Here is a 12,254-nt window from a genome sequence, read left to right on the forward strand (position 1 = left end):
AATCAATACGTCGTCTAAACTGGTGATCTTATTTTCACACACAACTTCTATTTTAGTAGAAATTTAAAAAAAAATGTCAAGGGAACATTCTGCAAGTTTGACCTATCTAAATCTAACCCTCTAGACCAGTAATACACAAATTAAAGCCTGCAGACCGCGGGTCTTTATCCAGCTAGTGTCGCTATATAAATAATTCCATGCATGTTTGCCGTATCGCTGTGGTTTTGATAAGCTTCTGGAAAGAGTAGTTGGTTATGTCATTTGCCGACAAATAACGTGTCTTGGGCATAATAGGAGTTTCCGGCTCTTATCTTATCTTATCTTATCTTATCTTATCTTATATAATACAGACGTTACTTCAAAAAAGAAGACGATTACGTCCTTCGCGTCATGCATTTAGTCATGCATATTAGCCAATGACTTAAATTCTGCCAAGTCACTGGTTTTCCTGGCTAGCTCAGGCAGCCCATTCCATGCTCTAATAGCACTAGGGAAGAAGGAGTATTTGTACAAATTTGTCCTAGCATATGGGACGAGGAATGTGCCTTTATCTTTGTGTCTTTCAGAGTATTTTATTAAATTTTGTTTTTGTATTTGAAGATTATGGTTCAGTGTTTTATGTATAATTGCTACTTTACTTTTGAGTCTTCTGTCCTGAAGGCTTTCTAAATTTAGTGATTTTACTAAAGGTGTTACTCTAGTCACATGTGAATATTCGTTTGTTATGAATCTCACTGCTCTATTTTTTGTCTGTTCCAGTTTCTTAATGTTTTCTTGAGTTGAGGGGTCTCAAACAGAGGATGCATATTCTATTATATAATAATAAAGGGGGCTGAAGGTTCGACACCCAACTCGAGCAAGTTGTATTTACTGAGCGCCTAAAGGCAGCACCAAAAAACATCCTCCCAGAATACTCCTTTCCTTACTGCTCCACGAATGAGATTGGACCATAGCGCTCTGAGCATGTTATAAGTATATTTAGCTTTTAGTTTTAAAGAGTGGAGGTGTCACAGTCAGACGATTCACTAAAGTACGGTTAAAAACAGTCGACTTGGTTCAGCGGTGTGGTTCTGTGCAGTGCATTACAGCGGTTCGGTGGGGATTACTATCAAGTATAGTCAAAACATACAAATGGAGCCCTTGTGGAGGCCGAACCTGATAGATATTTCCCTTGAGACTTTTCAATACATCCTGAATGTTGTTTTACTCTCTTGTAGGAAGTATCTGATAATTCTGATCCTCTTAAATATCTGACCCCGCATCTCTTCGTAATAGCTCTAGATCGATAATATGACATCCTGTCTAGATATGCACATCCCACTACTAGACATTAAGGTTGTCAGAAGATGTGGCCAGTGGTCAAGCGTGACGTGAGCTCATGGTCTGAACAAAGTGGGAAAGGGGTGTGCCTATGATGACAGATGAAAGGAACTCATATCGTCTCGCGTTACCAAGAAGTCAACAGTTTTGACAGAATGAGTACTAGAATAATAGAAAAGATAGAGCTAAGCTTTAGCCCAATGTTATTGTTAGAGTACACTAGGTTTTAATTGAATTGCTTAATTTTATTTTTTTTCTGTTTCACTGAGTGCCACCGAATTTACATCGCCTAGGGCCTCCAATTATCAAAGGCCTACCCTAGACCGGTAAATGGAATATAAAACCCCAATTATTTATCTCCTTGTCCCCCCCCCCCCGGGTCAATTTAATAAATAATAATAAATACAAGTTAACTTCTGGTGAGGGCACATTTATTATTAGAATTAGAATTATTAGAATTTATTTATATATATATACAGCCAGGTGCTATGTCAGCTAAGGAAAATTGGCGCCTAAGCTGGTCTTTGAAGCGTTTCCGTGGGGCACCTCTGTTACGTCGACCACTTTTAGCTCACTAAAAAAGACTGTCTTTGGCACACGTTCGTCCGCCATACGGGATACGGCATTGCCCAGAGTAACTGTCCGACCATAAGAAGTCCCTCTATACTGTCCATGCCGGCGTTCACAAGGCATCGCTGTTTGTAGTGCGGTATATAACTTTTTACGGTATACGGATGTATGCAAACTCGACATGAAGCTCTTAAAAATCGACACTAGCAGCTGGAAAAAAAAGTGGCACTGGACAGATCCACGTGGAGAGAGAGCATAAAGGAAGGGTCACGGATTTCAGATGCCATACACAATAGCAGCAGAACGGCGGCTGGTGATTGCATATGCCCAACCAGTGACTGCAAAGTTGCAAATGGAAAAGATCGTCTCTCGAGACGTAAATGCCCTGTTCTAACAAAAGAAAAAAAAAATAACTATGAAATGTCTGTTGCATACTAAGATTACACATTTTGAGGAGAATGGACTGAAACCTACGCATTTTTATTTTTATGAGAAAGGATGGGTGGGTGGGGGGAACTAAAATTCATTTATCTATTTTAGAGCTTTTATTGTGTATCCTAGAAATTATTATAGGACAAGAAATTAAATTAAACGAGCGCAATTGATTATAAATAACACCCTGCCGTGCTGAATCCAACAGTAATTGGAGTAGAAGTGAACTGGTCTTGTTTTAATATATATATATATATATATATATATATATATATATATATATATATATATATATATATATATATATATATATAAAAGTAACATAGCAATGAAGTTTAAAAATACTTAGGCAGGGCAAGAATACTTACATTAGCGAAGAGCAGCCCGGATGCAACTGATTAACTTCCTTTTTGTTACTTTTCATTAAAGAAATAAAACTGTAGTGTTCACATTTCTTCTTCTTCCAATTTGTTATTTGTGTTTTATTTTCATTTCTGATAATGACAAGATGTTTTTTGGATCATTTCCTTCTCTTCGCTTTACTTTGGTTTTGTTTATCTCAAACACTATCAGGTCAAACACTTGTTATAATAATTAACATTATTGTTATTATTATTAATATTGTAAATAAGAGGTGATATTTATTTTCAAATACTAATCTTTTAAAAACATGTTGCAGATAATACAAAGTGGTAGGTCTATTTACAAAGTCTGTTGATCAATTTTTAATAATATGATCTGCCTATTTCACAGCCAACCTTAGACTAGTATATTGAAGAATAAATGACTATTCTCTGTATGGTCGTATGGTGGTCTAGAGGGGACCTGAATTGAAGCCTGCCAACTATTATCCCCCGTCGTCCTGCGGGAGGATTGTGTTTGGACAGTGAACTTAGAACCAAAACGTTGGCGGTCCATAGTTGTTTTTTAAATTATATTTAATTATAGAAATATTAAACTAAAGATTACCAAGGTGATTGTTTATAATAGCTCGTCATAATGTGGCTTAAATTAGAATGTACTTATACGAGTAACTGATGTGTTCATCCGCTGGAAAGGTTTTTTCACCGATGCCTCTATAATACTGCTTCTGAAATATCATTCACATTCACTTTTGTCATTAAAAAGGGAGAAGAAGTTGTTCATCTTGAAGTTAAACTTTCATTTGAAATGTTTATCCTATGAATTAATTTTGGTAATCCTATAGATTAGCGTTCCGCGCTCACTAAATGCCGATAATTAGCCAAATTAAAATTTAATTCCTTTAATTAAGTAAACAGTGGTTTTTTTAATAAATTTGGTTGTAAAAAAACAACCTTTATATTTTCACTATACGTCAATAAAATGCCTTAGCGACTTCAAAATAATCTGTGCGCTGCCATTTTTTTTTTGGTGATTTTCAGTGGTGTTGCCAACTTGTAGTATTTTAAGAATTTTTTTTGCCACATCTTGTTTACAAAAAGCTATTGCATATCTGCTAAACAAAATTTATATAGTTAACTATAGAAACTATTACTAGTAACTATTACTAGAAACTATTACTAAAATCTTGATAATGGATGGATGGTTAGTTGGTTATTTAACTTTTTAGATGGTTGCATGAGGTTGGTTGAATGGTTGCTATGATGGATGGCTGTGGTTAGTTGGATGGTTGTGATTGTTGGTAGGTTTGTTATGGTTAGCTGTATGGATGGGTGGTTGTCTTGTTGGTTGATATGTTGGTTGTGGTTGTTTGGTAGGTTGGTTGTGGATGATTGGATGGATGATTGGTGATGGATGTGTGGTTGTGGTTGGTTGATTGTTGTTAATTGGCTGGTTAGATTTATAGTTGGTAATGTTTAGCTGGTTGGTGATGGTTGGTAGGTTACTTAATATGTTGGTTGTGGTTGTTTGAATGGTTGGTTGGTATGTTGGCTTTGTTTGGTTTGATGGATGGTGAGGGTTGGCTGATATGTTAGTTGGCTACATGGATAATTGTTTTGTTAAATGGTTGGCTGGTTAGTTGTGGTTGGCTGGTTGGAAGGATGGTGATGGTTGGCTATTCTATGTTGGTCGTGGTTGGTTGGCTAGATTGATATTTTTTATGATTGCTTGTGGTTGGATGGATAGTTGGTTCTTGTTGGTTGGCTTTATGAACGGGTGGTTGGCTGATATGTTGGTTGTGGTTGGTTGACTAGATGGATATTTTTTATGATCGTTTGTCGTTGGATGGATAGCTGGTTCTTGTTGGTAGGCTGTATGGGTGGTTGGTTGGCTGATGTTGGTTGTGGTTGTTTGATAGGGTGGTTGTGGTTGTTTGGATTGATGGATGGTTAGGGATGTTTGGATGATTGTGGTTGGTTGTTTTTTTTTGGTTGGATAGATGGATAATTGTTTTGTGAAATGGTTTGCAGGTTAGATGTGGTTGGTTGGTTGTGGTTAAATGGATGGTTGTTAGGTTGGTTGGTTGTGGTTGGTTGTTTTGTTTGATGCTTGGTTGGTTGGTTGGTTAGCTGTGGTTGGTTAATTAATTGGTGTATAGTGTAGTGCTTTGATGGTGTCAGTATCCTAGCTCTTGAGATGAACTCCGATTGGGAACTGATCAATTTTGCTCTGGCAAGAAACTGGGCCGTCTGGCGTAATGCCTCATACTCCCCCCCCCCACACACACACATACAGATCGATTGACTGTCTGGACACGTACTCGCTTAACTCTCAGAGTTGATTGCCCCTCACGCCGCTTTGTAAGGGCATACACTGCATATAAACGACCACTCCAATAAACCGGTGGATGTTTTCTGCAGCACAGACTGCCTCTTCTATTGAAGGTGACCTTTTGCCGTTGCCTAACATGGCGATGAGACTGGCATGAGAGTCCGTGACCAGCATGACAGTAGTCGCGCTGGTTTCTTTGTTGAACATGCGAACTCTAAAAGCATCCTACACCCTATAAGCAGCATGTAGCTTAGATCTTGTCCGAGTCAGTGCTGTCTTCCAGGTAGACTACTAGGACCCCCATACTCAAATCTAGCGGTGTGCTTCGTTACCGACCCTTTTGTACTGTGGCCTAGCTCGTATAGTAATATCAGCCAATTAGCACCTTGAAAGTTTGACGATGACGTATAAATTTTTTCTCCAATAGACTACTGTGCATATGCATCGAGTGGCCGTGTGAAAATCAGTCTTTCAATGTACAATAAAATAAAACGCGTATGTATTTTTTTTCATTAGAAAGCTGTTTCAGCGTAAGTCAATGGACTACTGTAGCTCCTGTCGTGCACTTTGTTCTTATACCAAAGACTAAAGACATTATTTTCTTTTCCTAGTAAGTTGTTTGGTACGATAGCCCGGGTTTTCTGCCCTGCCTCATCGTGGCGCCCGGGTGGAAACGGTCGTAAGAGGGGCGGACTTGGCCAAATGGGCAGCGAAACAAGGCTCCCGCGGGAGTGCCTAAAGGGGTGCAAGAGTACCGCCGTTGCACTGAGCAACGATCTGTCAACATCCAGGCGCCGTCTCTTAAGGGGCCGTTACACAAATGGCATGTCCCGCAAGGTGAGCTTGATAAAGTATAAGAAAACGACGGGGGAATCCAGTGGTGCGGCCTTCGGCAGCGTCTCTAGTCGGAGTGTCAATGTCCATTGGAAGTGAACGCATAAGCAAACTCTAACTTTAACCCCAAAAGTCACCCCCCTTCGGACGGGGTGGCGGGAAGGAGGAATTTCAGGCTGGTGAAAGGGAACTTTTGTTTTGCTTTTGCTGGCCTTAGTATTCCAAGTGCAACATTACTAGACACATTTAGATGATACGTTAGCTACTGGAGGCCAATTAGTAAACGAAAGCTGCTGCGACTGGAAACATCTTGATACTAAAATTCATCAGCACGAGGTTTCTGTCAATCACGTTCAAATGTTTGTAACATGTTTTAAATGTTTCGAATGTTGTTTCAGAGTTGACGATAATCTACTTCCTAGCCCAAACCTCCTGCAGGACGACAGGGGAGGGTATGAACTTGAGACGACCGAACAAGTCCAGCGCGCATTCCGCACAACCATGCAGCCATGCATCTTATAAGTATCTATCCACGTAGTCGAATTAGGCTATGACAATGTCCAATGGTAGCGCAATAGATAACTTGATACTAGAACAAATTAGATACATATATTAAACATAAATGAATAACAGCAATTAGAGCCAACAATTAGATAGAGCCATCGTTTGTCTAATACATGACTAAAGGCTGTCTGTGTCGGCTCTATCGAAGTTGTTAGTGAACGGAGGGAGGGGCTAGCTGGGGGCTGGGGCTTGTGACCTTTGACCACTGGGGTGGTAATTTGCATACGGGCGAAATGGCTCTGGATCAGAAGAATGTTTTTTTGGACACGATGGTCTAGTGGTTAGTTTCGCTTGGTGCGTTATCTTCGGTGGTGTCGAATCAGGTGTCACAGGTTCGAGCCTCGGTCGGCGCATGCCCTTATTTTCGTAGCATTTTAATTCACTACTTTCTCTCTTAAAAACTTGGTCCCTGGTGCTGTTATTCATTTATGTTTAATATATGTATGTATCATTGGTTTCAGCACCTAGCTTCAACTCTATGTTTAGAACAAATTAGAAAAGAAAAATCGCATTAGAGTGCAGTTAAGAATTCTAGCTATCGTTTAGTACTTCGTGGGACAACAGTCAATTATTAGGTTTGGTTGAGACGCTTGACAGATTTGACCCAGCATGCAATGATGCAAGAACATCTTCGGCGAATTAAGAACGATTCAAAACGAGCTTATAGAACTGATGGCATATTTTCCGTCATCCATGACTGCATACTTGATGTCACACACACAAAAAACAGATGTCTTGTACATAGCTTTTGTTGACGTATCAAATTCAGAAGTTAAGGTTGAGAACACATAAAGTTTATGTAGTTTAAAGGCCAATACTACAGTACTTACGTAAGGTACCGGTATTATTTTTGAAACAAAAATAAGGCCTTCATCGTTAATGCAAAATGACTATAAAATATTGATAAATTACAAATATTTGATCTGCGTCTTTTTGGTCTGGTCACCATGTGAATACAGTGACCTGGTCTATCGGGCTTAAGCCTGCCCTAAAACGGCCTGCACTGGCGCCAGGATACCGGCACTTTGAAAACACCAAACAAGTCGCTCGTTAAACATCCGTTCGTAATTTTTCCTTTTGTTGAGGTTAGTCTTCCTCGTTCTCCCTTCTTCTTCCTCGTTCTCATGGAGGTTAGTGAAATGGGTCTGTACGAGTCCACGTTAGTTGTGTCTTTACCTAGCTCTAAGATAAGAACAAACATCAGTTGTCCAGTTGTTACAGTTGATTTACTTTTGGTTTTATGATATGCCCCAGTTTAACATTATATTTAACTTTGTAAAATTAAACAAATATTTTGCCAAAACTGCCTGTAAAATGTTTTACATTTTTCGGATGTTCCTTCAGAGTTGAAGATAATTTACTTCCTATTCCAAACCTCCCACATGGTGATGAAGTATGGGAGCGGGTAAGGTTTGAACCCGGGAGCATCGATAAATATGAACAATGCAAAACGCACGATCGGGCAGCCATCCTGCTATAGACTGGTGCAATGTTTGCAGAGACGAATGTGAACACTACATAGATGGATACGGACTTTCAGAAATTGCCGACATAGACGAAAATTGATGAAACCCCCAAAACGAAATACTTTCACAGGGAATACCATTCAGTGGAAAAAAAGAAAGTCACTAGGTGTTTTGAGTGTTGTTTTTTCCAAAAAAAAATCGTTTCTAGTTGACGTGCCGTATCGCACTGCAGCAACTTTAGCACAAGCTATATAACACAACACATTTTGCCTAGAACCACTGGCGGATCCAGGGGGGGGGGCGGTAGGGGCGATCGCCCCCCCACTCGTTCGGGGAGGACGAATTTTAGTATAGAATTCACACAATTTGTATACGAATTTATTACTTATATTAATAATATCTACTAATTATTTATATTTCAACCTATTTTTAGATTATTTCGCCCCCCCCCCCCCTTTTCTAGTATTTTGGCCGATTTGCGGGGTCTGGAGGGGGCGATGGCATCAAATCGCCCCCCCCCCACTGGCGGTCCTATTTATTTGCGGAAATCACAGCTTGCTAACAGAATCAATTAAATATCTATGTGATTAAAACTTGTTATTGGTATTTAACCGGTCTTCATATTATGTCGTTCATCTTTGGCCAATTGGAAGGGGAGGAGCGAATACCTCTACTGCCCTTCCCATCTAAACCCTTTGGGTGGGGGGGGGGGCGGTCCTACTTTTATGGAGAAATCATAGTATGTGAACAAAATTTGTCGAATATCTATATAATATAAACAGGTGGAAGTGCGATACATGCAATCCCCTTCCCCCCATCGGACAAACCAATACTTTTTCTTTTTGTATTATAGTAAGAAATTACAAAATTAAACAAATCTGTCACTAATATAATTTATATATGCTATAAAGTAAATTTTATATCGAGTCGCCCAACCTCTATTCTTTTTTTGCAAAATGCAATCATTAGCAGAAATTATAAAAAGGAGCGAGGATTAATCGTTTTCATTTTACCGCCCTTCCCCTTTCCAGACAGAGTTTGTGTAATTTCACATGAATTTATCATAACTATTTTAAGAAAGACTTTGCTTTGGAAAATTTATAATTCAAACGAAATTTTTCAATATAACAGTCACGGTTGAGATGAGTTCAAAAGCCAGATAATCTTTTCCTAGTCGACTTTTTCCAACCTTACTCTATCTCATATTTTTCTAGTTAAATAAATTTAGGACTATAACTCACAATTTATGCTTACATTTTATTGAATATTATTAATCGAATTTTTTTTTTCGGCGGAGGTCCTCAAAGCCTTAATCTAAATATGTTGGGTATCTTATCTTTTCAAAGAACAAATCGGTTGTATTTGCAATGTATTAAGGGACTATAAATTCATATTAGCATATATTTCCACATTATTCAAAAGGTCCTTTATAATAGAATGAATAATGAGCTGTAGGTCAGGAGAATGCGTTACTGCAGTGAAGAATGCCAAAAACGCTTTTAGCGTCGGGGCTTCGACCCGAACCCCACTGATAAACAATGAGCTGTAGATGTCACGAGAATTCGTTTCTGCAGTGAAAAATGCAAGAAAACGCTTTCGTCGTCGGGGCGTCGCCCCGAACCCCACTGATAAACAATGAGCTGTAGATGTCAGGAGAATGCGTTTCTGCAGTGAAAAATGCAAGAAAACGCTTTTGGCGTGGGGGCGTCGCCCCGAACCCCACTAATAAATAATAAGCTCTAGATGTCAGGAGAATGAGTTTCAGCCGTGAAAAATGCAAGAAAACGCTTTTGTCGTCGGGGCTTCGCCCCGAACCCCACTAATAAGTAATAAGCTGTAGATGTCAGGAGAATGCGTTTCAGCCGTGAAAAATGCAAGAAAACGCTTTCGTCGTCGGGGCGTCGCCCCGAACTCCACTGATAAACAATGAGCTGTAGATGTCAGGAGAATGCGTTTCTGCAGTGAAAAATGCAAGAAAACGCTTTTGGCGTCGGGGCGTCGCCCCGAACCCCACTAATAAATAATAAGCTCTAGATGTCAGGAGAATGAGTTTCAGCCGTGAAAAATGCAAGAAAACGCTTTTGGCGTCGGGGCTTCGCCCCGAACTCCACTGATAAACAATGAGCTGTAGATGTCAGGAGAATGCGTTTTAGCCGTGAAAAATGCAAGAAAACGCTTTTGGTGTCGGGTCTTCGCCCCGAACTCCACTGATAATCAATGAGCTGTAGATGTCACGAGAATTCGTTTCGCCCCTAACCCCACCGATAAAACTTACAGCGCTTTCCCAGACCCCAAGCTTGCAAGAGAAAGGCCTCAACATGACTGTTTTTTTTTTTTGCCAAAGATTGAGAAACAGTCTTATTTTTATTCTCATATATCGAATATATATATATATATATATATATATATATATAGGCCTATATATATATATATATATATATATATATATATATATATGCATTTATGCATAGGGTTAGGGTTTACTGGGCGTTAGGGTTAGGGTTTGGAAAAAAATCGCCCCCCCACTCCAAAGTTCTGGATCCGCCAGTGCCTAGAACGCACACATTATAATACGTATTGCTGGCTGCTTATGCTAAAGCAGGAAATATAAATAATGGACTTAACATTCTGTATTAAAACATCAAGACAACTTCATAGATCAAATGACAGCGACACACACATAAAACATTCATGGATGAGACATTATTAATTAACATGCATGACTAGATTGACACATGAAATGCGTAGGACGTCTGCATGACTAGATTGACACATGAAATGCGTAGGACGTCTGCATGACTAGATTGACACATGAAATGCGTAGGACGTCTGCATGACTAGATTGACACATGAAATGCGTAGGACGTCTGCATGACTAGATTGACACATGAAATGCGTAGGACGTCTGCATGACTAGATTGACACATGAAATGCGTAGGACGTCTGCATGACTAGATTGACACATGAAATGCGCAGGACGTCTGCATGACTAGATTGACACATGAAATGCGTAGGACGTTTGCTTAATATTTGTTTTTAAGTAATGTATATTAAAGATTAGGCTATATAGTAAAAAAAAGTATTATTATTGGTTAACTTTATGTTCATTCTTCAATTTCTTCTTTAATTCTTCTTCAATGTTATTGTTTATTTTTCTGGATTCAATTAAATCTATATATTTCGTACATTTACAGCCATTCTATAGGCCTACCTTATATTATTCACTCCAAGCATAGATTTTCTTGATTAATTTGATTAATTTGATTGCTGTAATTTAATAGTTTATATTTTAATTTTTGGAATAATACGGGGGTGTGGCATAAAAAAAAACTAAATAAAAACATAAGAAATAATTATTAATTAGATTGGTAATTATATTGGTAGGCCTATCTATAAAATCTGGAAATAGATATATATAGATCTAAAACGATTACACTGCATACGAAAAATTTATTTAGCCCTAAAAATATATACCTAGCTAGATCTACTCTGCATATGAAAAAATTAAGCCTACATATATATATATAAATATATAAATATTTATATAGGTATTTCTAAAACAGTTACTCTGCAATGAAAAATTTAACCCTAAAAATATATACCTAGCTAGATCTAAAACAATTACTCTGCATGTGAAAAAATTTGCAATAAAAATATAAGGTATATTTAGAACTAAAATACTTCTCTTTCTTTTTTTGCATGGTAAACACATTTCACTCGCAAAACAAGGTTTCAAAGACAGTTTGTGTGGAAACACAAACTCAAAATAGGCCCCCTAAGTGGTCCAATAAGGCAGTCTTCAATATTTTCAGAAAGAACATCCGAATGAAATTATATCAAAGACAAATGACAGATAAGAATGGAGAAAGAAGGTTGACAGATTTTGTGTGGTGCCCCAACTGTCCAGCAGATCAAATGACAGGTGAAAGTGGATGTAAAGTTAGATGTAAACCCCTTTCAGACCTTGTGCTATAGGGCAGATGATGTAAAGTTAATCTGTTTGTGTGGCCTACGGTTAACGAGGGTGTCATGTAGCCAGCACAACGACTAACCACCTTTACTTTTCCCAACTAATGTCAGGTACCCATTAGAGCTGGGTGGACTCAGAGGCGCCTAAAGATTCTGAAGTCTTCACCAGGATTCGAACCCGGAACCCCCGGACAGACGGGCAGAAGGACAGACATTCACACAAAACTAATTGCGTCTTTTCCCCTTTCGGAGGCCGCTAAAATTCCAAATTATCAAATACTTTATATTTTTTTTAACTGCATAAAAAATCGCTTTCTTTTAAAATAATATATAGAACTAGATCTAGCTACATGTGTTAAAAAAATATTTATAGTTGGCAGCTTTTGAAATGATCCCCCCCCCCCT

This window comes from Biomphalaria glabrata, chromosome 5, assembly GCF_947242115.1.
Source record: "Biomphalaria glabrata chromosome 5, xgBioGlab47.1, whole genome shotgun sequence".
In the NCBI taxonomy this organism is placed as follows: Eukaryota; Metazoa; Mollusca; class Gastropoda; family Planorbidae; genus Biomphalaria; species Biomphalaria glabrata.